The sequence below is a fragment of the Aquarana catesbeiana genome, linkage group LG05 (assembly GCF_042186555.1).
Source record: "Aquarana catesbeiana isolate 2022-GZ linkage group LG05, ASM4218655v1, whole genome shotgun sequence".
NCBI classification, from domain to species: domain Eukaryota; kingdom Metazoa; phylum Chordata; class Amphibia; order Anura; family Ranidae; genus Aquarana; species Aquarana catesbeiana.
Genome location: NC_133328.1, coordinates 17068563 through 17095919, shown reverse-complemented (window position 1 = coordinate 17095919; position 27357 = coordinate 17068563). Strand labels below are relative to the sequence as shown.

Sequence of the window (27357 nt, the reverse complement as noted above, 5' to 3'; positions counted from 1 at the left end):
CTGCAGATGGCTAGAGGCCAAGTAGAAGGGAGGCTGCGGCTTGTCACAGCTTGATGGTTAGGAACCCCTGATCTAAAGGGGAGCCCCGTCCTTTCTCATCTGATGACGTCTCTTGGGTTAGAAATGTACATCAAAATACAAGATACAACGCTATGAGCTAAGCATTGATTACCAGATCTCACTCATATTGTAAGAAAAAGCCTCTCGAAATTCCAGGGCTTTCAGGGTATGGGAGGAGAGGGTCATCCCTTCCCCCCTCTACCATGCAGAATTCAGTGCTTGAATGACCTCTCGCCGGACTGTAGTGCTACCAGATGGGGGCGTGTTTAAGCTAATGCAAATACAGACTCTCAGAAAGTCAGTGTTTGCATAGCGCCTACTATACTGCAGTTCAAATTATTTGTGATGGCAATACAGGTACACTTTAGAAATATTTTAATTTGAAATTCACTTCACCATAAAAACTTAATAAAAATCATTGAAACTGAAATTCACTTCACCTGAGGCACCCAGGCCAGAGAAGGGTCCTGAGTCTTGCCGAAAAAGGTTGTAGGTTGACGGGATCCTCACGTGACTTCAGCTCCTTTTGCACAGTTTGGGCAAGACACAGAAGAGGGGAAGGGACATTCAGATTTCTTCTATAACTAAAAAGTAAAAAAAAAATATATATATGTTACAGCCATGGCCACTGGATACCCGTAAAATGATTCTGATTGGTCAGTCCCGTTTTAAAGTGATATTAAACCCAAAACCAAAAAATTCATATGTTGCAGCTTACTAATCATTAGATGTGGTGGCTGCATTCGTTTTCTTTTTTTAAGTTTTTTTCCCCTCTGTTTTCACCTGGTGATTTGGCCAGTAACGCACCTCCTGTATTAGAGCCCCACCCACCCTGCATGGGGGAGCGCAGGGGGCACCGTTGGACAGCAGCATTGTTAGTCTGAGGAAGGGGAGAGGACTGTTAGATGAACTAGCAGATTTAAATACACTAACAAATTGAAGCCAAACTCCAGCTCACTGTTTATAAGCAGTAACAAGTAGGCATGTGCACTGACGAAAAATGTGTTCCTTTTCGTTTCTTTTTTTTTTTTTCGTTTTTCGGATCATTCGTTGTGATCGAAATTCGTAATTTCAAAAATCCCTAAATTTGAAAATTTGTAAATTCTGAAATTCAAAAATGCGAAAATCTGAAAATTCTGAAATTCGAAGATCCCAAAACTAGAAAATTCGAAAAGAAAAAAAGAAAATCCGAAAATTCTAAAGAACGAAAATCCAAAAATTCTAAATAATACCTAACTAACTACTAATAATATTAACTACCTATTAAATTATAGGTATTGTAATTTCCTTTAAAATTTGGCTGTTAGTGAACGCAATAAATACGAATTCATCCAAAGTTACGAATTATCTGAAATAACGGATGCCGCATCTAAACAAAAGGAACGTAATGAATTAATAATAATAATAATAATAATAATAATAAAACGTTTTTTTATTATTATTATTTATTATTATTGTTATTTATTATTATTAGTTTGTTATGTTCCATTTGTTTAGATGCGGCATCCGTTATTTTGGATAATTCGTAACTTTGGATGAATTCGTATTTATTGCGTTCACTAACAGCCAAATTTGAAAGGAAATTTCAATACCTATAATTTACTAGTTAGTAGTAGTTAAGTTATGATTAGTTAGTTATTATTTTAGATTTTCAAATGTTTGGGATTTCAAATTTTTCGTTCTTACTTTCGGATTTTCGTTCTTTTGAATTTTCGTTCTTATTTTCGTATTTACTAATTTTCGGATTATCGAATTTTTGAATTTCCGAAATTTTGAATGTTCGAATTTCCGAGTGGCGCAGGGTTTCTTGGGTGGGTGGTGGGGTTGTGTGGCAGTAGGTAAGGTCACTTGCTGGTTGCTGCCTGGCTTACCAGTGCCCATCAATGCTGACCACGAAACTCACCTGCCTGACACACTGACCTACCTGACATACATACACTGACCTACCTACCTGACATACATACACTGACCTACCTACCTGACATACATACACTGACCTACTTGACATACATACACTGACCTACCTGACATACATACACTGACCTACCTACCTGACATACATACACTGACCTACCTGACATACATACTCTGACCTATCTGACATACACTGACCTACCTGACATACATACACTGACCTACCTGACATACATACACTGACCTACCTGACATACATACACTGACCTACCTACCTGACATACATACACTGACCTACCTGACATACATACACTGACCTACCTACCTGACATACATACACTGACCTACCTGACATATATACACTGACCTACCTACCTGACATACATACACTGACCTACCTGACATACATACACTGACCTATCTGACATACACTGACCTACCTGACATACATACACTGACCTACCTGACATACATACACTGACCTACCTGACATACATACACTGACCTACCTACCTGACATACATACACTGACCTACCTGACATACATACACTGACCTAGCTGACATACACTGACCTACCTGACATACATACACTGACCTACCTGACATACATACACTGACCTACCTACCTGACATACATAAACTGACCTACCTGACATACATACACTGACCTACCTACCTGACATACACTCACTGATGGTAGTGACATACAGTACATACACTGACCTACCTGACCAGGAGACAGACTTCATGTGTCCTGCAGCAGTGCAGCACAGCTCAGCTAAGCCATGGTGTGTGTTGTGCCCATCATCACAGCAGGTAGCCAGAGGTGGGGGGGAGAGCCACCCGCCCGAGCACCGAGCGGGGATTTCACAGTGACGCGGCGGCCGCATTGTAATTCCCGCCTTCTGCAGCGCCTATGATGGACGTCACATGTCCTGCGGTCCCGGCACTGGACCAGTGGGACGTCCATCATAGGCGCTGCAGGCTCCAGAAGGCGGGACCTGCTATGTCACTCGGCCGCACTCGGCGGCGCTCAGGATCAGATCGGTCCCCGCTCGGGGCTAACAATAAAATGGTGCATGCCTGAGACCCGGGGCTTTTCGGGGACCCATTCAGGGCTCCAGTCCCCCCCAGCCCCTCCCCCCCGACACCACTGGTCTGTGGGCAATGTGATGGATGGTGATTGTGTTCAGTGTCACTTCATTGGACCTATATTATGGTAGAGGCCTGGAGCTGCGGCTCCGATAGCCCCTATGTTAATCCAGCCCTGCACCACTCAAGTCACAATTTTTCTGCCCCTGCTCATGTAATTGCGATTTTTGAAATAATATTTTAAAGCGACGCAGTGCCGAAACGCAAAAAGGGCTCTGGTCTTTGGGCAGCCCGCAGGGACTGGTATGGACTAGGGGGAACCCACGCTGTGTTTTTCAATGATTATTTATGTATATTGCTGGGATCTGGCAATACATTACAGCCGTGAGCAATTTCAAATGACATTTTTTACTTTAGAAATGTATTTTTGCTGCGGTACTGTTCTAAACATGGGGAAAATGCGCTACTTTACGGGCAGACTAAGGACACCCCCCAGGTACGATATTTAAAGGAATATTTCATTTTTATTGTTTCACTTTAAGCATTCTTAAAATCACTGCTCCCGAAAAAATGGTCATTTTAACCACTTAAGGACCGTGTCACGCCGATATACGTCAGCAGAATGGCACGGCTGGGCATATCAATGTATGGGTACGTCGCCTTTAAGACAAGGCATTGTGGGCACGCCGCCGCAAGCTCCGTGAGTGTGACCGCGGGTCCCGCGGACTCGATGTCCGCCGGGAGTCCCGCAATCGTCTCACGGAGAGGAAGAACGGGGAAATGCTAATGTAAACAAGCATTTCCCCAAGCATTTCTCCATTCTACCTAGTGACAGGATACTGATCACGGCTCCCTGTAATCGGAAGCAGTGATCAGTGTCGTGTCACATGTAGCCCATCCCCCCCACAGTTAGAACACATCCCTAGGACACACTTAACCCCTTCATCGCCCCCTAGTGGTTAACCCCTTCACTGCTAGTGTAATTTTTACAGTATAGCAATGTATAGCACTGATCGCTGTATAAATGACAATGGTCCCAAAATGGCGTCAAAAGTGTCCGCCATAATGTCGTAGTCACGATAAAAAACGCTGATCGCTGCCATTACTAGTTAAAAAAAATAAATAATTAATAAAAAAGCCATAAAACTATCCCCTATTTTGTAGACGCTATAACTTTTGCGTAAACCAATCAAGAGACGCTTATTGCGATTTTCTTTTTAGCAAAAATATGTAGAAGAATACATATCGGCCTAAACTGAGGAAAAAAATTTTTTTTTTTATATATTTTTTGTGGATATTTATTATAGCAAAAAGTAAAAATTATTGCTTTTTTTTCAAAATTGTCTCTTTTTGTTTATAGCGCAAAAAATAAAAACCGCAGAGGTGATCAAATACAACCAAAAGAAAGCTCTATTTGTGGGGAAAAAAGGACGTCAATTTTGTTTGGGAGTCACGTCGCACGACCGCGCAATTGTTTAAGCGACGCAGTGCCAAATCGCAAAAAGTGCTCTGGTCTTTGGGCAGCCAAATGGTCTGGGGCTGAAGTGGTTAAAAACTATTTTTGCATTGATACATGTCTCCTGGGGCAGGACCCGGGTCGGGGGGTATTTGGCTCATCCCTATCTGTCAATGTAAACAGACAGATCCCTGCTCTGACAGAGAAGTAGAGAGAGATCTGCTGTTGGTAGTGATCACGAACAACGATCTCTCTATACTCCCAATCAGTCCCCTCCCCCCACAGTTAGAAACACCTCCCTATCGAACACTTGACCCCTTGATCGCCCTCTAGTGTTAACTCCTTCCCTGCCAGTGACATTTATACAGTAATCAGTGCCTATTTTTAGCTCTAATCGCTGTATAAATTTCACTGGTCCCAAAAAGTGTCAAAAGTGTCCGATTTGTCCGCTGCAATGTCGCTGTCCCGCTAAAAATCGCTGATCCTAGTAAAAAAAAAATATTAATAATAAAAATGCCATAAATATATCCCCAATTTTGTAGACGCTATTACTTTTGCGCAAATCAATCAATATACGCTTATTGTGATTTTTTTTTTTTTTTTTTTTACCAAAAATATATAGAATACATATCTGCCTAAACTGAGGAAGAAATTTGTTTATTTTTTATTTTTTGGGGGATATTTATTATAGCAAAAAGTAAAAAATATTGAGTTTTTTTCAAAATTGCCACTTTTTATGTTTATAGCGCAAAAAATGAAAGACCGCAGAGGTGATCAAATACCACCAAAAGAAAGCTCTATTTGTGGGAAAAAAACCACATCAATTTTGTTTCGGAACAGCGACGCATGACCATGCAATTGTCAGGTAAAACGACACAGTGCCATATCGCAAAAAATGGCCTGATCATGAAGGGGGTAAATCCTTTCCGTGGGTGAAGTGGTGTTAAGGAAGGAGAGTGAGGAAAGGGACTATTAAATATGTTCACTATCCTGAATGAACACACCACACTGAATGAACACAGTGAGTGATTAGTACCAATCACTCACTGTGGAGGTGCATATATTGCCTCTGTGCTGCTATTCACTTGAATGGGCCTTGTGCGACGGGGGTATAAGTCCTGCCATGGCTGAAAAGCATAGCATCGCAGGAGCTACATTTTAGCAAAAATATCATTCGATATTTTCGGAGGAGGGGGGGCCCTGTCAGGTAGCCTGTACGGGGCCCCGTGATTTCTATCAGCAGCCCTGCCTGTAGGTATAAGTTTTAATACAGACTTTGCTACCACTTTTAATGGCACCCAAAGCGCAGTGCGATTTTGCTGCGACTGTCGTGTGACAGAGCTGTGCAGAAATCGCTGCAAAACACGCCGGTTAAAAATCACACCAAGTACTATAATGGAGCCGGAAGCTTCTTTTGGTGACAAATGCGCATAGGGCAACCCATTCAAGTGAACGGGCTGTCCTATGTGCGACACGTGTAAATTGCGCTTTTAAAAATTGCAGGCATTTTACCGATATGCGAGGTCTGAACAGGGACTGAGGGATTTTTTGTTATTATGATGAACAATCAGTGCTAATTATTCATTCAAAACAGTGAAAGATCACCCCATTTAGAGAGGAGGGTGGGGGCTCTGTGCTGGCTGTACCTCCCCCCCTTACAGGAACACCCACAATTTGGGCTTCAGAATGGGATGGAGCTACAGCCAGCATAAATCTTAGGGGTTTTATTTAATAGAACAAGTATTGCACTTACATCAAAGAAGATTAAAATCTATTTTAATAGTTAGATGACTATGTTAGTCTGGATAGGAATGTTAGGCCCTGCGAGGCCGATGATTTCAGGTGACTGTCATGTAGACATAACCCAGATGTTTGTACACTTAACTGAAAACATGTTCAATAAGAAGAAATTAAAAAAAAAAAAAAAAAAAAAGATAATTAAAATCGCATAAATTCAACAAGCTAGCTGGCTCACAATGCAGCCCGTGACATCAGCACATTGCTCCTGCCTACGCGTTTTGTCACAGATGCCGTTGTCCTGGGGCACTTACCCTCCCAACCCCCCCGGGTTATTAAATCTTTTTTTTTTTCTGCAGACATTCTTGCGTTCTTCTTTCTCAAGGGTTCTGCAAGAGTCTTTCTTTTTCAAATTTTATCTAAGCATCTCTATGAGCAAAATTGAGAGTTTCACATACGGCAATATCAATGTTACCTAAATGACTCTGCTCATCACTAATAGCCACACTGAGAAATAAAATCATTTTTTTTTAACAGGTGTTTGCATAAAGGAGAACTTTGTTCTTGTGTCTCAATTTGGAGTTCAGCCCTGTCAACAAACCACTTCTGTTTGTATTCATCTGACCAGGCAGAAATTTGCGGGAGAGAGTCCTGACCCATTCACAGCACCGCACACCCGCTATGTCTAGAGGGAGGGTATGATATATACTGGATGCATAAGGGACATTATAACAGCCAGACATGTTGTTGATAAATATTAAAGACAATATATAGCGGGTTTGTATACTATTCTTATTATTAAGGTCAGGACAAAAAAAAATATATAATTTATAATCTTTAAGTCAGGTAAATTTTAAATATTGCTTAGTAACTTTTTTTTTAATTTTTTTAGCCAGCAGGTGGAGCTCTCAGCTACTTTTCGCAAAGTTTACGGGTTCTCCCAGCACCTTTGTTTCAAAAAAGTCTATTTTCTTAATAACTGTATTCTCTATTTAAAAATGTTTCAAAACAGCAAAGGAGAGGATCACAGTGAATATCCAGTGGAAAAGAATGCAGTGGTACAATATACCCCAAAAGGAAGTAGTATATGGTCCATAGTACAATTATAAACTAACGAAAAGCTGTAATGGACATTGTCCCAGTGGCACCTTATACCATTTTGCCAGACCAATAAATCTTGGAACACCACACCCATCCAATCGTAGCTGTGCCTGACATATGTTCCTGCTCTTCTGCTAGCGTGTCACCAGCCAGCTGCTCTTGCGTATCGTGAGACACGTCCTTATTCTCCAGCCGAAGTCTTATCAGGCACTCATGCCACTCTGTGCTCTGGGGTTCCCCGTTACTGTACCAGAGCTCCTAAACAACAGCTGTAAGAGAAGCCTTCCTCTACACTTCGGGCTCCATCACCAGGTACATTACAGTTACACAGTTACACCTTAGGGCAGCATTTCTCAACCAGAGTTCCATGGAACCCTTGGTTTCCTTCAAAGGTTACCTGGGGTTCCTTGAGCTGTGGCTGATTGACTTGCATGGTGCATGGTGGCTGCATAGTTTTTGGGCCACCACCACGTAAGTGTCGTGCTCTGAGGTGCTTTAGGCCAATTTGTGTTTCTGTGTACTACTAAATGTTACAATGTATTTTGTTGCAACTGTTGTCTTAGGTTGATGCTGGGTTGGTGGATCTGAGAAGGAAGGGTTAACTTGACTGTTCAGGTTTTCCTGCTCTTGTTTAGAGGATTACAGCACCCTGCAGGTCATACCATATACATAGGCGCTAATTGTTGCCCAGAGAGAGGTCCTGGATATACTGTCAAGATGTAGCTGTTATGCCTCGTACACATGAGCGGACTTTCCAGCAGACTTGGTCCGACGGTCTTTCCGTCGGACTTTCCGGCGGACTACCTGAACGGACGGACTTGCCTACACACGACCGGACTTTCTGGCAGGCTAAGTCCGCCCGTCTTTCCGACGGACTTTCGCCGGAGTTACGGCGGACTTTCAGAATGAACGGACTTGCCCACACACGGACAAGTCCGTTCATTTTGAACGTGACTCGGGTACGACGGGACTAGAAAAGGAAGTTAATCTCGCCGCTTTTATCGGCGGGATTGACACCTTGCAGGCCCTTAGGTCTGGTATGGGTTTTAAGGGGAAACCCCTACGCCGAAAAAATGGCGTGGGGTCCCCCCTAAAATCCATACCAGACCCCAATCAGAGCATGCAGCCCGGCCGGTCAGGAAAGGGGGTGGGGACGAGCGAGCGCCCCCCCCCCTCCTGAACCGTACCAGGCCGCATGCCCTCAACATGGGGGGGTGGGTGCTTTAGGGGAGGGGGTGCGCCCTGCGGGGCCCCCCCACCCCAAAGCACCTTGTCCCCATGTTGATGAGGACAAGGGCCTCTTCCCGACAACCCTGGCCGTTGGTTGTCGGGGTCTGCGGGCAGGGGGCTTATCAGAATCCAGGAGCCCCCTTTAATAAGAGGGCCCCCAGATCCCGGCCCCCCACCCTATGTGAATGAGTATGGGGTACATGGTACCCCTACCCATTTACCTAGGAAAAAAGTGTCAATAATAAAAACACACTACACGGGTTTTTAAAATAATTTATTAGACAGCTCCGGGGGGGGTCTTCCTTCGGCTTCAGAGGTCTTCTTCCGGCTTTGGGGGTCTTCTTCCGGCTTCGGGGGTCCCTCCGGTTCCTCTTCTCCCGGCGTCCGATTGGTTCTTCTCCGCTCTCTCTGGCCTCTTCTCCCGGTGTTCCAGTTCTTCTGCCAGCTCCTCCGCTGTCTTCATGCTGCTCTTTTGCCAGCGGAGGCCCGGACTTCTGGGCTTCTTGTCTTCTTGGCTTCTTCCCTCTTCTCTTCTCCAGATGTTGACACGACGGTCTCTCTGGCTGGACTGTTCTCTGAGCGCGCCGCTGTGACTTATATAGGCGGAGAACCCGCCCCCTTATGCCGTCACAGTCCCTGGGCATGCTGGGACTGTGACGTTTTAGGGGGCGTGGTCAACAGGTGGGGCGCTCCCCTCCCCCTCCCTCAAAGCACCCACCCCCCATGTTGAGGGCATGCGGCCTGGTACGGTTCAGGGGGGGGGCGCTCGCTCGTCCCCACCCCCTTTCCTGACCGGCCGGGCTGCGTGCTCGGATCGGGGTCTGGTATGGATTTTAGGGGGGACCCCACGCCGTTTTTTCGACGAAGGGGGTTCCCCTTAAAACCCATACCAGACCTAAGGGCCTGGTATGCCCCGCGCTCGCCGCAATAGGAAAATTTGTTTTTCCTATTGCAGCGAGCGCGAGATGCAATACCCTGCCCTTGCGTCGCATCTGGTCCGTCGGACCAGCATACAGACGAGCGGACTTTCCGTCAGGAACTGAGTCCGACAGAAAGATTTAAAACATTTTGGAGAAAAAAAGTCCGCCGAAGCCTACACACAATCGGATTGTCCAGCGGACTCTGGTCCGCTGGACCAAGTATGCCGGAAAGTCCACTCGTGTGTACGCTGCATTACTCTGCCGGTTTGTCCACCTTGTGGGAACCCAGTCGGGGAAAAGATCTACATGAACTTATGCTGGACTCTTTTTGTCAGGGCTCACGTAGGCGTGCACACACATCCACAGATTCTGGCGCCCTGCAGCCTATTTAAACTGAGAGTCTGCCTGGCCTCACTGCTGCATTATCTTCAGCTCTGGTTCCTGTGTTCCTGGTTCTAGAACGTCTGCTCATCCTGTTCCTGACCCAGCTACGTCTGACACCTTTCTTGGATCACCCCTGCGTGTTATGTCTGCTGCTCTCTTATGTTACCTGACCTTGGCTAGGATTTCTGACTACGTCGCCGCTTCCTGATTTGGTGCCCCACCGCCAGCACATTACCGACTTCTGCCTGTTTCTGACTGAACCTGATCCTTACCCTGCACCTGTCTGCCTGGTTGCCGCTGAACAAAGCTTGTGACCAGACTCCAAACCACCACTGGAAGGACTGGAACGACTCCTGTTTTTCCAAGCTATAGCTCACTACTACAGCTTCCTGGCACCTGCACCCATCCACTGCCCTAGCAGTCCCTGTCTCCACTACCGGGGGTGCTTAGATGGGAATTGTGCAAGAGGCCACCCTGGTCATTTCGGGCTCCATGGTCAGGTATGTGACACTATTGTCTTGTGGACATACTGCTGCGTGGACTCTTGCTTTGCTATGGATTGCTTTTATGGACCTTGCTGCCACCTTCAGGTAGGGGTACTCAAGGGGCACTTAGAGAGCTGTGTACAGAAATGTATGCTGAAGATGTCTTGGAGAATCGTGCTGTATTACATTCAACTACTTTAGTAAACTCTCATGTCCAGTTTAACTGCCTAGTCTGAAATCCTTAAAGGAGTGCATACATGGTGTACCAAAGAACAGGGCTTTACTTGGGGGGAAAATGTTAGAGGAGATACAGTACCGAGTGTGACAAGCAGAATGCTGTCCAGATTCAGCACCATAAGCTAACATATAACCAGCTTTGGTTCTACTTGAAGCAAAATCTCCACTAGACCTTGTAATGTTTTACTGTTAAAGCTGAATTCCAGGTATGTCTAAGTTTGCATAGTCCATATATAAAACAGAGGACAGAGGGATTGGGTTCCTCTATGGGACAGTTGGGCATACCTCCCAACTTTTTGAGATGGGAATGAGGGACACCTCTCAGCAAAAGTATGCAGGCATAGGACACACCCCTTGCCACACCCCCTTAAGGAAGAATTGTACAAAAAAACAAGATTGGTTAAATCCACAAGTGCTTTTTTGTTACCACTACTATTATTCCTTTATATTGGCTTTTGGGATTTACAAATGCAGCAATTTAGAAATCAGATGAAAGATTTAGGGCTGGAAAACACTTTTTGATAGATAAAAAGTGCATTTTATATTCAACTCTATAGATCAGAACCAAAATGAGGGACAAATGAGGGGGAATGGGGGACAGAGGGACATTGCTCCAAATCAGGGACAGTCCCTCAAAATCAGGGACAGTTGGGAGCTATGGTTGGGAACTAAGCACTAAAATAAATATACTGACAGAGCACGGCACCAATATTTTATCCAGCATTGTGTATCTCCACCGCCATACCATCTGCTCCCCTACGAGGTCACAGTAATCCATTACTCACCGGGTGCTCGGGCCGCACGTTATCCACAGACTCTGGCAGGTGGCTGGATTCAGCCTGGTGCACTTTCCATGGAATGATCTCAATCCCGATATATAATCCTCTTTTCCTCCGTCACACAATCTCCTGCGGACACAGAGGATTTCACATTAGAGATCAGGGGTTCACTCATTGACTGTCAGCATCATTGTATCAAAAGCAGAGGAAGGAACAGATTTATTGGCACACATTGATACTTTATGTCGGAGTTTATTGCAACATCCAGCAGTTTCTGCAGTAAAGCCTCATTCACAGGAGCATACTGATCTGTACACCCGTCACAGTTACACACTGACACTTAGGCCCCTTTCACACTGGAGCGGTTTTCAGGCGGTATTTCGCTAAAAATACTGCCTGAAAACCGCCCCTAAACAGCCTCCGCTGTTTGTTCAGTGTGAAAGCCCGAGGGCTTTCACACTGAAGCGGTGCGCAGGCAGGGCGGTGAAAAAAGTCCTGCAAACCGCTTTTTTGGAGCGGTGAAGGAGCGGTGTATTCACCGCTCCTTCACCGCTCCTGCCCATTGAAATCTGTACAAGCGGATTTAACCCTTTTTCGGCCGCCAGCGGGGGTTAAAACCGAACCGCTAGCGGCCGAATACCGCTGCAAGAACGACGGTACAGCAGCGCTAAAAATAGCGCTGTTGTACCGCCGACGCCCCCACCGCCCCAGTGTGAAAGGGGCCTTAGGGGTCCCAGAACAATCACATACTGTCACTTGGGGTCCCAGAACAATGACACACTGACACTTGGGGGTCCCAGAACAATCACACACTAACACTTTGGGGTCCCAGAACAATGACACACTGACACTTGGAGGTCCCAGAACAATGACACACTGACACTTGGGGGTCCCAGAACAATGACACACTGACACTTGGGGGTCCCAGAACAATGACACACTGTCACTTGGGGGTCCCAGAACAATCACACACTGACACTTGGGGTCCGAGAACAATCACACACTGACACTTGGGGGTCCCAGAACAATGACACACTGACACTAAGGGGCCCCAGAACAATAACACTCTGACACTTAGGGGTCCAGAACAATGACACACTGACACTAAGGGGCTGCGGAACAATCACACTCGGGATCGAAGATCAATGGCTCCACTCATGATCACAAATCAATGTATTCAGGTAATGTGATTTGGAGTGTCATTTATGACTGTGAGCTGCAGCAGCACCTTCTGCTGAGAGATGCAGTTTACAGATCAGTTCCCCGTACTTAGAGTCAGTCCCTGATATTTAATAGGACAGGCAGGGCTCACTTTTAGATAGAGCAGCATTGTGTGTAATGGCTAGTATCTGGCCCCATGGACCTCACAGAAGCAAGGGGATGTTTCAGGCACTTTTCACTAGTCCCCAACATTTATGAGACACTCAGGTTGATTTACTAAAACTGGAGAGTACAAAATCTGGTGCAGCTCTGGATTGTAGCCAATCAGCTTCCAACTTCTGTTAAAGGCTGGGTTCACACTATCTTCGCATGCGGCTCACAGCAGGGGTCCGGTGCGTCCCCGTTCATCATTTCAGGTCTGATCTCAGCCTGGATTTTTGGCTGAATTCGGACCTAAAACATACCAAAAAGATGCACGGGGCCCCTGTGTAGATTCGCACCGGAGCCACAGCGGAGATATGTGAACTGACTCCATAGAGAGCCAGTCAAAATCTCCTGCTATTACGAATTGGATGCAATAGCAGGAGAGGGTGTGAACCCAGCCTTAAAAAAAAACCTGGAAGCTGATTGGTTTCTATGCAGAGCTGCACCAGATTTTGCACCCTCCAGATTTAGTAAATCAACCCCAGTAAACTTCCCACCAAATCCGGCAACAAATAATTAGAAAGCTGCATTCTTCTTCTTCCGGAATGTCATGTTTGGCTCGTCGTTTTCCTGCACTCCAGACAAGCCGAGTGACAGACTGGCACAACCCATACCAACCTCTATATTCCCAGACAGACGGACGGGCCCTTCCCCGTCTGAGTCATACAAACACTGCAGACGTGTCGTCTTCTATATAATGTCACTGTGAGAAAACCCGGAATGATAAGTACAAAGGAGAGAACCTCTACCACAAATACATTCACAGCTTTCATATTCGTATAGAAATGTCCCGCTATAGACTTTTATAGGGTTTTTGTTTTGCTTTTTTGCTTTTTTTTTTTTTTTTTAGTTTACACATAGCTCCCAACTATCCCTGATTTCGAGGGACTGTCCCTGATTTGGAGCAATGTCCCTCTGTCCCTCTTTCCTCCTCATTTGTCCCTCATTTTGGTCTGATCTATATAGTTGTATATAAAATGCACATTTTATCTTTCAAAAAGTGTTTTCCAGCGCTAAACCCTTCATCCAAATTCTAAATTGCTGCATTTGTATGTTTTAAAAGCCAATATAAAGGAATAGTAGTGGTAAAAAAAATCCCTTGTGTATTTAATTAACCTTTTTTTTTTTTTGGTTAATTCTCCTTTAAGGGGGTGTGGCAGGGGGCGTGTCCTACATACATTTGCTAATAGGTGTCCCTCATTCCCATCTCAAAATGTTGGGAGGTATGATTACACCACTCTTTCATCTGAACACACACATGTATAAGTGTCCAAATGGAAACATTAAAGTGGTTGTAAAGCCATTTACACCAATTTTACCTACAGATAAGCTTATAATAAGGCTTACCTGTAGGTACTGGAAATATCACCTGCACGGTTTAGTAGATATTTACCATATACGCTTGCACCGACATCATCGGCGCATGTGCACTGAAGAAAGGGCACGATCATGCCGTTTCTAAAGAGCCCGCGCCGTGTCCGGCGGCTCCCGCTTGCGTGCGCGGGAGTGATGTCACACGACTCCGGCCAGTCACAGAGCCGGAGTCCACGGCCCCGGAAGAAAGAGGGGTGAAGATGGATGTGGCCACCAGCTGGGACATCACAGGCTTTGTTTGCAGGTAAGTGCAACATAATGGGTTAGTATGCAATGCATGCTAGCCCATTATGCTTTTACTTTACAGGGGAAAAAAGAGGAAGTAAAACCCATCAGGGTTTATTTCCTCTTTAACTGCTTGCCGCCCGCCCTCAGAACGGACGCTCTTGTGCGCCCACAGGGGCGCGCTGAGCGGCGAACGCAGCCACGACATGTTCCTAGGACACGGTGCGACCCCGATCTCTGGAAAGAGCCGCATCCGCGGCTCTTTAACCATGTGATCAGCTGTGTCCAATCACAGCCGGTCACATGTAAACAAGGAAGCGCCGGTAATCGGCGCTCCTCGCCTCACACTGACAGAGTGTGTGGTGAGGAGAGCCGATCAGTGGCATCTCCATGCAGGGGGACATGTAGGAATGTAAGGGCAATGATCATCAGTGCCCTGATTACAGTATTGCAAAATAGTGTCACAAATCATTGCCCACCAATGCCAGCTATCAGTGCCCACCAGTGGCAGCAATCAGTGCCCACCACTGCCCACAAGTGCCAGCAAAAAGTGCCCATTATGATGCCAGTCAGTGCTGGCAATCAGTGCTGCCCATCAATGCCCAACTCTGCTGTCAATCAATGCCCATCAGTAATGGCCATCAGTGTCGCCCATCAGTGCCACCCATCAATGCCCATCAGTACCGCCTATCCGTGCCCACCAGTGCCGCCTATTAGTGCCCATTAGTGCCACCTAACATTGCCCATCAGTGCCACATATCAGTGCTCATCAGTGCCACCTATCAGTGCCCATAAGTGCGGCATATTAGTGCCTCCTCATCAGTGCTACCTAATCAGTGCCCATAAGTGCCACCTCATCAGTGCCCACCAGTTCAGCCTATCAGTGCCCATCAGTGCCGCCTCATCAGCGCACATCAGTGAAGGTGAAAATTACTTAGTTACAAAATTTACTGACAGAATAAAAGTAAAAAACAGTATTTTTTCAAAATTTTTGGTCTTTTTTTTTTTTTGTAAAAAATAAAAAACCCAGCAGTGTCACATTTGTGTGAAGAAAATTATAAAAAATTTGTTTGGGTACAGTGTAGCACGACTGCGCAATTGTCATTTAAAGTGCGACAGTGCTGAAAGCTGAAAAATGGCCTGGGCAAGAAGGGGGTGTAAGTGCCCAGTAGGCAAGTGGTTAAAGGTGAACTCTGGGATAAGTAAATATGGTCTAAATTTGTGCATTATATCATGTGTATTCTTCTTGAATCTTGGTGAGCTTTGTGTATTTCTTCTAGATCTGTGCAATAATCCAGTGTGAGACTTCCTGTAATAAAGACCGCTCACTGCTGCTCTCTCTCCTTGTGCAGGGTGGCTGGTCTTGTCTCCGCCCCCTCCTGTAATTTTCTACAGGCAGCCTGTAGAGGGAGGAACCTGCTGGGCCCCTCCCACATCTCTGCTCTCTCTCCTTGTGCAGGGGGACTGGTCTTGTCTTCACCCCCTCCTGTAGTTTTCTGCTGGTAGCCAGTGCCGGTGTTCTATCAATTTGTGTGCCCGTGCAAGCGCAGAACGGAAGGGCACTCCAACTGATTTCCCGATCAGCTGGCGTGATGTCACCATAGCGCATGCGCACATCGTAGGAGCCTTTTTTTCGACGGGAGTTACCATTTGACGGGTGCAATTGAATGCTATGCAAAGAGCGGAGGGAGACGGTAGTTGTCATATTGTGCCTCGCTGTTGCTGGGTGGGTTGTGGCTGTGCTACAACCCGCCCTTAGACACAGGCAAAACCCGCCGTTCAACACACCAAACCCGCCCTGCGACAAAACCGGACCTTGAGCACACTGTAAACCCGCCCCGCAACAGCGAGGCACAATATGACAACTACGGTCTCCCTCCGCTCTTTGCAAAGCATTCATCGGTGCCCGTCAAATGGTATCTCTCGTCGAAAAAACGCTCCTACGATGTGCGCTATGGTGACGTCACACCAGCTGTTCAGGAAATCAGCTGGAGTGCCCTTCCGCTCTGCGCATGCGCGAGCACTTTTCGACGAAGGGCACAGATCGACAGAACACCGGGACAAGGTCATCTAGAGCCCAGGGTGAACATGCCAAACTGCCCCCCCCCCACCCCCCAAGATTTATGAGCATTATGTGTCAGTAAAAATTCCCCCCAAAAATAAAACACTAAATACAAATCTACATGCTTACCCCATAAGCATAAATCCCCCCTCCTCCCATGACAAATCTGCCCCCCTGCTGAAATCTCTGCCCCCCTGCTGAAATCTCTGCCCCCCTGCTGAAATCCCCCTCCCAGCACAAGTCTTTGCCCCTCATCCCCCAACCTCGATACAAATGCCCCCCCCCCCACCCTAAAAAAAAATCACCCTCCTAGCACAAATCTTCTACCCCTCAAATTTCCTCTCTGAGTACACATCCTCTTGGGCTGAACTCGGACCTAAAACAGACCAAAAGACGCACGGGACCCGCTGCGGAGATATGTGAATATCCATAGGGAGCCGGTCAAAATCTCCTGCTATTGCAAATTGAATTCACCACCCCCAGCTCTTCCACCCAAATTCCCCTCCTAGAACAATTCTTACCCCTGCCACCCACCAAATTCCCCCTCCCAAAACAAATCTTCTCCCATGATACCAAAGTGCCCAGGGCAGCCACCCCCCACCCCCCCCCTGCCCAGCCCTTGTCCCAGCCCTGCAACCAGCCAATCATCAAGGCTCTAATCATGTGCTCTCAAAAAAAAAAATCCCCATTGAAATTCATGCTTCCGGCGCCCTGCATGTAGATTGGGGGCTGGGCGAATGGATTAGGGGGGCGTCGTCCCTGTGCCCCGTACGAATGGGCTACCACCGGTGTGAACCGAACCTATTGAGACTAGATTGTACACAAAGAAAACTTTTGCTGTCTGTTTCTGGAGGGGGGGGGGGGATTACTTTCCATCATATTATTAGTTGTCTAAAAGATATATTATATCAGTATTGTAATATATTGCAGCTTACCAATCATTAGATGTGGTGGCTGCATTTGTTTTCTTTTAGGCTTTTTTTCTCTCTATTTTCACCTGGTAATCCGGCCAGTATTACCCCTCTTGTATTAGAGCGCCCCTCACCCCACTCAGGATGAAGGAGCACACGAGGGACAGCAGCATTGTCAGTCTTGGGGGGAGTGTTGAATGCATTATCAGATTTAGATACACTAACAAATTGAAGCCAAACTCCAGCTCGCACTTTATAATTAGTTAAAACAATTTTTTTTTTCCTTTTGGGAGGAAGGTTTTGCATAAATAAAAGCTGATCATTGTAAGCACCCCTGTCAGTAATAAATGATTTGTCTCATTCGTGTAAACTGATACATTCTGCTGGAGAGCTTGTTCTTTTACAAAAAAAACAACGGGCATGCTGGCTGGCTCACCAGATGAAAATAGAAGAAGGAAGGCCTGATTAAGAAAACGAATGCAGCTGTCACATCTAAGAATTGGTAAGCTGCAATATAATAAATGTTTGCTTTTGTGTTTAATACTGCTTTAACAATAATAATAATAATAATAATAATTTAAAAAAATGTAATCTTAAATGTTTTAATTTTTAATTTAATTTTTAATCTTTTACATTTACTGGGATCTTTCACCTTTCAGTTTAGCAGCAGCCCTATTATATTATTACATATTCCTTATTTCCATAGCGTGGCTTCTTTCTTTCTTTTAAGAACAATAGATTATTATTAAAAAAATATATATTCTTACTTATAAATTAGTAATACAGGAATAACTAATAACAATATTAATTATAATAATAATCACCAATAATATTGGTTCTAATAAATATAAATAAATATTATAATAAATATCACCATAATAACAATAATAAAATAATAATAGCTGTTTATAAAGTTGCCATGGACAACTCCTCCGCCCGTATTTACCATATCTCTATAGTATGGTGGAAATAATCTCACTAAAATCAGTTGTAAACGGACTTCACCCACTTTACAAAGACTTCCACCCACTATATTTGCAGATAACACCGTCTATTTTTAGTAGAACTAAGACATTTTTACTAAACAGGAATATTTTTTCAACATTTTTTTTTTTCATAAATATTTTTATTCTTTTTTTCTCAAGAAAGGAAATTATAACAAAACTTACATATATTGTAGGTAGTGTATACAGATATATAAAGATACAATGCCTTCTCTGATCAGCATATGATACATTCAGTGTGTGGAAGGTGTAGAGTTATGGGCACTGATACATACAGTAAAGATCCATTGTATTTTTTGATTAGCATATGGTACATTGTTGCACTGTATGAAAGATATAGAGTTATAGGCACTGATACATAAAGATACATTGCATTCTTAGATCAGTATCTGGTACATTGTTGCAGTGTATGGAAGGTGTATAGTTATAGGCAGTATGTACTGATACATAAAGAACCATTGCATTCTCTGATCAGCAGCATATGGTACATTGTTGCGGTGTATGGAAGGTGTATAGTTATTGGCACTGATACACAAAGATACATTGCATTCTCTGATCAGATCTGGTACATTGTTGCAGTGTATGGAAGGTGTGGAGTTATAGGCAGTATATGCTGCTATATAAAGATCAATTGCATTCTCTGATCAGCAGCATCTGGTACATTGTTGCAGTGTGCGGCAGGTGTGGAGTTTTAAGCAGTATATACTGATACACAAAGATCCATTGTATTCTGTGATCAGCATATGGTACATTGTTGCACTGCATGATAGATTTAGAGTTATAGGCATTGTCACTGATGCATAAGATACATTGCATTCTCTGATCAGATCCAGTACATTGTTACAGTGCATGGAAAGTGCAATGTTATAGCCAGTATATACTGATACATAAAGATCAGTATATACTGCCTATAACTCCACACCTTCCATACACTGCAACAATGTACCAAACCTGATCAAAGCATGCAATGGATGTCCTTGTATCAATATATACTGTCCATGACTCTGCACCTTCCACACACTGCAATGATGTACCATGTGCTGTCGCTCATAGAATACAATCTCTCTCTGATCAGCATATGGTAAATTGTTGCAATGTGTGGCGTTATAGGCAGTATATACTGATATATAAGGATACATTGCATTCTCTGATCAGATCTGGTACATTGTTGCAGTGTATGGAAAGTGTGGAGTTATAGACAATATATACTGATACATAAAGATACATTGTATTCTCTGATCAGCATATGGTACATTGTTGCAGCGTGTGGAGTTATAGGCAGTATATACTGATACATAAAGATACATTGTATTCTCTGATCAGCATATGGTACATTGTTGCAATGTGTGGAGTTAAAGGCAGTATATATTGAGACATAAAGATACCTTGCATTCTCTGATCAGATCTGGTGCATTGTTGCAATGTGTGGCGTTATAGACAGTATATACTAATATATAAGGATACATTGTATCCTCTGATCAGATCTGGTGCATTGTTGCAATGTGTGGCGTTATAGACAGTATATACTAATATATAAGGATACATTGTATCCTCTGATCAGATCTGGTACATTGTTGCAGTGTATGGAAGGTGTGGAGTTATAGGCAGTATATACTGATGCATAAAGATACCTTGCATTCTCTGATCAGCATATGGTACATTGTTGCAATGTGTGGCGTTATAGGCAGTGTATACTAGTATATAAGGATACATTGCTTTCTCTGATCAGATCTGGTACATTGTTGCAGTGTATGGAAGGTGTAGAGTTCCATGCAATGTATACTAACACACAGAAACATTCATCGATGAGCATTAGATACATTGTATCGTTGTGTGACGTCACGGTGCCCCCTCCTCCCCCCCTACCTGTCAGTGCAGCACACACAGGACGCAGCAGCTTTGCACACATTTGCAGGCCAGGCCACTGCCACTCACTGAGCCTGCGCACATCCATCGCCGCTCTTAAAGTGGCAATGCTGCGTCTCCAGTTCTTAAAGGGGCGATAAACTGCTGTGTTCTGATACAGTTTTTTCCTTGTCAAAAGAAGTTTATTGAGTATACAATATTATAAAGATACATAAAGTAAGTTTACAAGGATCTATAAAGTAAGCTCATTGTTTTACAGTGGGGTTTATATAGGTAAATATCATGAAATTTCAAATATTAAACATTGGGTTCACGTAAACCTAAATTAAAGATATATATCATTTCCTTAGTTACTTTTGTAGGTATTTCTGATACAGTTTTTTAAATGCAAATTGTTAGACGGGATCATTTTGTTTTATTGGCAGGCTGGCCGGGAAGTGTGGGAAACCTTTTGTTAGTTTGTGGTGTGCGATGGTCTTACTTCAGAAGCTATTTATAGATCGGGGCAGTTGTCATTTTTGTATAGTGTGTTCTATCACAGTGAAAGAGTAAAGCTGGATCATATACACTATACAATTTTCTTTAGAGCCCTTGCACACTGGGGCGGGGGGCGGCGTCGGCGGTAAAACGCCGCTATTATTAGCGGCGTTTTACCGTCGGTATGCGGCCGCTAGCGGGGCGGCTTTACCCCCGCTAGCGGCCGAGAAAGGGTTAAATACCACCGCAAAGCGCCTCTGCAGAGGCGCTTTGCCGGCGGTATAGCCGCGCCGTCCCATTGATTTCAATGGGCAGGAGCGGTAAAGGAGCGGTATACACACCGCTCCTTCACCGCTCCGAAGATGCTGCTGGCAGGACTTTTTTTACCGTCCTGCCAGCGCATCGCTCCAGTGTGCAAGCCCTTGGGGCTTGCACACTGGAATACAAGCAGCGGCGCTTTCGGGGTGGTTTGCAGGCGCTATTATTAGCGCAATAGCGCCTGCAAACTGCCCCAGTGTGCAAGGGCTCTTAGATTTTTTCCTTTTGGATTCACCAAAACCATATAATTAGGGATGGGCAAAACAAACCCCCCCCCCGCATCAGAAGAACGCGAACGGGCAAAAAGTTCTGGCGAACATGCCAACCCATGGGACACGAACGTGAAAAATCAAAAGTGCTAATTTTAAAGGCTTATATGAAAGTTATTGCCATAAAAAGTGTTTGGGGACCCGGGTCCTGCCCCAGGGGACATGGATCAATGGGAAAAAAAATGTTTCTAAAACAATCGTTTTTTCGGGAGCAGTGATTTTAATAATGCCTAAAGTGAAACAATAAAATGAAATATTCCTTTAAATATCATGCCTGGGGGGTCCCCTTAGTCTGTGTCAGGGCTGGGCTCAGCTGTCGGCTAATTGCCAGCTCCTATCTCTCCACAGTTACCATAGGCGTGCGCACAGGGTGTGCCGGCTGTGCCCAGGCACACCCTAATCCCCCCATGCGCATTAGTGTTATCGCTCTGTGTAGCAACAGGAACATGGGAAAGATCTCCCTCTTACCGGTTCTGCCATAAGAGAAGTGTTTATCCTTTTCTCTTTCACTGTGCCAGCAGGGAGATCAATGTGCCGGGGTCATATATATGTAGATACATACACATGGATGTATGTTTGAGCTTAAGGGTGCACACCCTAATGCATTAGGGCTGCGCACACCTATGACAGTTACTCAGCTGTTGAGTGTAAATAAAAAAAGTATCACGGACAGTACTCAATTGCACTAATACAGCTACAATCACCTCAGCTGTTGATGATATCCTGCTCCTCAGTCCTGCCTACTGAAGCCGTCCAGTCCAGGGGATCTCTGCCTTCGCCTTGGTCAACATCACAGAGACTATCTCCTGCATTCCTGTTAAAGACTTGCTTTGCTGACATCCCTTCTGGCTCCAGATCCTGCTTGCTGTTTCTCTACATTGATCCCTGACTTCTGGCTTGGCTGACTATATGTTCCGGTTATTGAACTCTGGCTATGCTTTGACTACGTTTGTTCTTTTTACTTTTATTATTAAACAAATGAGATTTAACTGTACTTCTGTCTTGGTCTGATTTCATGGTTCCTGACAGTCTGCCTGTAAAGTGGCGCATCTGTGTGATTTTTAGAACAGTGCAGCAGCAATTATGACATTTCTAAAGGAAAAAATTTCATTCAAAATTGATCGCGGCTGTAATGTATTGCCAGATCCCGGCAATATAAATAAGAATCAAGGAAGAAAATGCCAGAGTTAAAAAAAAAATTGCCATGCCCCCCCCCCCCCCAAATCCATACCAGACCCTCTTTAGAGCATGCTGCCTGGAGGTCAGGATAGGGGGGGGGAGCGAGGCCCCCCTTTCCTGAACCATATCAGGCCACATGCCCTCAACATGGGTAGGGTGCTTTGGGGTCCCCCCAATGCACCTTGTCCCCATGTTGATGGGGACAAGAGCCTTTTCCTGACATCCCTGGCCATTGGTTGTTGGGGTCTGCGGGGGGGCTTATCGGAATCTGGAGGCCCCCTTTAACAAGGGGGCCCCCAGATCCCGGCTTTCACGTACCAGGAACAAGCGTTCCCGCTTGCGATTTCGGTTTCACGTGTTGCACATTCACTTCATGGGCTGCCCTATGTACATTTTTTGCCCCAAAAAGAGGAAAGAGACTGCTGTATTACCAATCACTGATCAGCAACAGGAAAAGAGAGATGAATTAAAGTAAGATTAGAGAAATGACAAGAACACTGAGATGCTTTGTGTCGTTAGCAATGCTGTTAGGGCTCATGCACATGTGCTTTGGTCTCGAAAGAGCGATTTGCATTTGGATTGCTCTTCAGAGAGCATTTGACAGGTGGCAAGGAGAAACAGCAGACTAATAAACAAATTTCCCATCACTCTGCTCTCCCCTCCTATCAGCATGTTTTTGTAAGCACATGAACTCCGCAGCATACCCGATTAGTTCCTTGTGCTGCTTCCCCCTCTCTCAGTCTGAGCTCTGCTGTGAAAGATTTGAAAAATGTGCCTACCAGGTAACATTCCAGTGCTTGCACCGCTCGCGTTTGTAAAGTATATTTACCCTAGGTTCACACCTACGTGTTTTTTGGTGCGTTTTGCAGAAACGCACTACATTCCATTTAGCATGATTTCCTCTATGGATCTAGTTCACCTCTGTGCATTTTGAGCCGATGCGTTTTTTTGGAAAGGGTCAGGGACTGCTTTGCATGTAATAGACTTCAATGGACCCATACCAAAGATTGCATTATGAGTGTAATAGACTTCGATGGACCAGCACCGAAAAAGCGAGCGTTGCGCGTTTTTGATGCGTTTTATTTTTAAATTTTGGCTAATAGGAAAGTATGACAGTTCTGCTCATGGGGTGCAACTTTGCACTCTCTGGCAATCAAAGTCGCATTAAAGTAGTGTAGGAACCTTAATGTATCCAAAGTCGCATGTCAGGCTTAGGGTTAAGGGGTTGCATTACGGATAGAGCTAGGGTTAGGTTTAAGGGTTAGGGATAGATTTAGGGTTAGGGATAGATTCAGGGTTAGAGTTAAGGGTTGGGTTTAAGGGTTAGGGATAGATTTAGGGTCAGGGATAGATTCAGGGTTAGAGTTAAGGGTTGGGTTTAAGGGTTAGGGATAGATTTAGGGTTAGGGTTAAGGGTTAGGTGTAAGGGTTAGGGATAGAGCTAGGGATAGATTTAAGGTTGGGGTTAAGGGTTAGGTTTAAGGGTTAGGGATAGATTTAGGGTTAGGGATAGATTCAGGGTTGGGTTTAAGGGTTAGGGATAGATTTAGGGTTAGGGTTAAGGGTTAGGTGTAAGGGTTAGGGACAGATTTAGGGTTAGGGATAGATTCAGGGTTGGGTTTAAGGGTTAGGGATAGATTTAGGGTTAGGGTTAAGGGTTAGGGATAGATTTAGGGTTAGGGATAGATTCAGGGTTGGGTTTAAGGGTTAGGGATAGATTTAGGGTTAGGGATAGATTCAGGGTTGGGTTTAAGGGTTAGGGATAGATTTAGGGTTAGGGTTAAGGGTTAGGTGTAAGGGTTAGGAATAGAGCTAGGGATAGATTTAAGGTTGGGGTTAAGGGTTAGGTGTAAGGGTTAGGGATAGATTTAGGGTTAGGGATAGATTCAGGATTAGGTTTAAGGGTTAGGGATAGAGCTAGGGATAGATTTAAGGTTAGAGTTAAAGGTTAGGGATAGGGTTAGGGTTAAGGGTTAGGGATAGAGTTAGGGATAGATTTAAAGCGGAGGTCCACCCTAAAATAAAAAGTTACATTACCATTCTCCAAAAAATCTATCAAAAAAATTTGAAAAAAAAAATTTTTTTTTTAACTTATCAGAAATGCATGTTGCTAGGCAGTCTTCCTAATCTGCCTCTTCCTAGTCCGCGGAGATGTTCGGTTACTTCCTCCTCTTCGGTGAGCTGCCCCTTTGTCTTCTGTGACCTGTGTGTGTCCCAGAAATCGATAGGGCCATTCACAAAGCGCTGCACGACTCGCTCATGCGCAGTAGGAAATGGGCGGTGAAGCCGCAAGGCTCCACTGCCTGTTTCCCTTAGTTAGGATGTCGGCGCTGGCATCCGATCCAATGGACGGGATTGGCCTGGGGGGGGGGGGGGGGCGACATCGCGGGCTCGCTGGACAGGTAAGTGTCCTTATTAAAAGTCAGCAAGCTACAGTGTTTGTAGTTGCTGACTTTAAAAAAAAAAAACGGCTGGAACACGGCTTTAAGGTTGGGGTTAAGTGTTAGGGATAGGGTTACGGTTAGAGTTAGGGATAGGGTTAGGTTTAAGGGCTAGATTCAGGGTTAGGGTTAAGGGATAGGGTTAGGGATAGATTTAAGGTTAGGGTTAGAGGTTAGAGATAGGGTTAGGGTTAAGGGTTAGGGATAGATTTAGGGTTAGGGATAGATTTAAAGTTGGGGTTAGGGGTTAGGGATAGGGTTAGGGTTAGAGTTAGGGATAGGGTTAGGTTTAAGGGTTAGGGATAGGGTTAGGGTTAGCGTTAGGGATAGGGTTAGGTTTAAGGGTTAGATTCAGGGTTAGGGTTAAGGGATAGGGTTAGGGATAGATTTAAGGTTAGGGTTAAAGGTTAGGGATAGGGTTAAGGATAGAGTTAGGGATAAATTTAGGGTTAGTGATAGATTTAAGGTTGGGGTTAAGGGTTAGGGTTAGGGTTAGAGTTAGGGATAGGGTTAGGTTTAAGGGTTAGGGATAGGGTTAGAGTTAGGGTTAGAGTTAGGGATAGGGCTAGGTTTAAGGGTTAGATTCAGGGTTAGAGTTAAGGGTTAGGGATAGATTTAGGGATAGTTTTAAGGTTAGGGTTAAAGGTTAGGGTTAAAGGTTAGGGATAAATTCAGGGTTAGGAATAGGGTTAGCTTTAAGGGTTAGGGATAGGGTTAGAGTTAGGGATAGGGTTAGGTTTAAGGGTTAGGGATAGGGTTAGAGTTAGGGATAGGGTTAGGTTTAAGGGTTAGGGATAGGGTTAGAGTTAGGCATAGGGTTAGATTTAAGGGTTAGATTCAGGGTTAGGGTTAAGGGTTAGGGACAGATTTAGGGTTAGGGTTAAAGGTTAGGGATAGATTCAGGGTTAGGTTTAAGGGTTAGGGATAGGGTTAGGGTTAGAGTTAGGGATAGGGTTAGGTTTAAGGGTTAGATTCAGGGTTAGGGTTAAGGGTTAGGGATAGATTCAGGGTCAGGGTTAGGGTTAAAGGTTAGGGATAGATTCAGGGTTAGGTTTAAGGGTTAGGGATAGGGTTAGGGTTAGAGTTAGGGATAGGGTTAGGTTTAAGGGTTAGATTCAGGGTTAGGGTTAAGGGTTAGGGATAGATTCAGGGTTAGAGTTAGGGATATATTTAGGATTAGTGTTAAAGCTTAGGGGTAATTCACACAGGAATCACAGCACATTCCTGGGCGAATTACATCGGTGCCTGTGCTGAACACTCATGTGATTGGATTCTGAAAATCGCACTGCGTTTTGCATACAGATTTTAGGGTTTTGTTAACATACACTACTCAATCAGTTTGCATGAACAGGTTGCAATTTTGATATGTTGTGGAATCCGTAGCGAAGTTGCTGTGAATTTGCACCTCATCTAGTGTGAACGATTACCGCTTACCCTGATCCTAACTCTAACCCTAGCTCTTAACCCCTAACATGGACTTGCACTTCGGACACATAAAGGTCCCTGATGCTACTTGAGTGCCAGAGAGTGTAAAGTCGCATTAAAGCCACCTCAGAGTCGCACTACATGAACAGAACAGTCATACTTTCCTTTTACTAAAAAAACAAAACAAAACGCAAAACGCATCAAAAACGCACATCAACTGCAACCTGCTTAGATGTGAACCTAGTCTTAATAATGTATTAATGAATTCAGAGTCCTGTCTTTTCTCTCTGTCTGGAGTTCAGCTTTTATCCTCCCCGGCACGTGTAGGATTGGGTGACACAGGCCATCTCGCTGCGGTTGTCTTTGAGACCTCAGAACATCAAATAACATCCAGCAGACGACACAGGAGATGCTGAAGAACAGACATCAAGGTTAATGGCCCCCACAGCGCCTTCCCACCGGCCGGGCGACTTACTTGTACAGACGCAGGCGGCTTTCTGCACCGCAGAACCATCCAGTCTGCAGACTCCGGTGACACCAAACACAGAAGACAGACAGGCCGCAGACATGCAGGGATTGCACTCTGAGGATGAACGAACCTGCAGCCTTATCTGGGAGGAATGGAGTTTAGAGTCCACACCTAACTCAGCACAATGCTGGTGACAACACACTCCATACTATGACATGAGCCCGGACTTTGTTATGCGATGTCACATAGAAAACGCACAAAGGTTGTTTTTTTTTATTTTATACTCACCCTGCCGTTCCCTGATAGTGCCACAAGTTACCTGACCCCATGAAATGAATGTTAAGGCCTCATACACACACAAAAAATGCTTGTGCCCCCATCACAGTGCCCCTATGGATTAGCTGCCCCATCACAGTGCCCCTATATATTAGTTGCCCCGTCACAGTGCCCCTATAGATTAGTTGCCCCATCACAGTGCCCCCATAGATTAATTGCCCCATCACAGTGCACCTATAGATTAAATGCCCCCATCACAGTGCCCCCATAGATTAATTGCCCTCATAAATGAGTTGCCC

At 44.8% G+C, this 27357-nt stretch overlaps 1 protein-coding gene across 2 annotated transcripts in view; it reads right to left on the bottom strand.

Annotated features, from left to right (window-relative positions):
- Positions 1 to 26945, bottom strand: part of SEC22C (SEC22 homolog C, vesicle trafficking protein) — a 61544-nt gene extending 34599 nt beyond the window's left edge. The window contains exons 1-3 of one of the 2 annotated variants that reach the window (XM_073629488.1): positions 26789 to 26945; positions 11404 to 11526; positions 501 to 644 (exon numbers count right to left, since the gene is read on the bottom strand). The gene's annotated coding sequence lies outside the window, so the exon portion shown is untranslated. Of the gene's footprint in view, positions 1 to 500; positions 645 to 11403; positions 11527 to 20204; positions 20308 to 26788 lie in introns of those variants that run through there. The other variant, XM_073629487.1, reaches the window with a different exon arrangement.
- Positions 26946 to 27357: the final 412 nt, after the last annotated feature.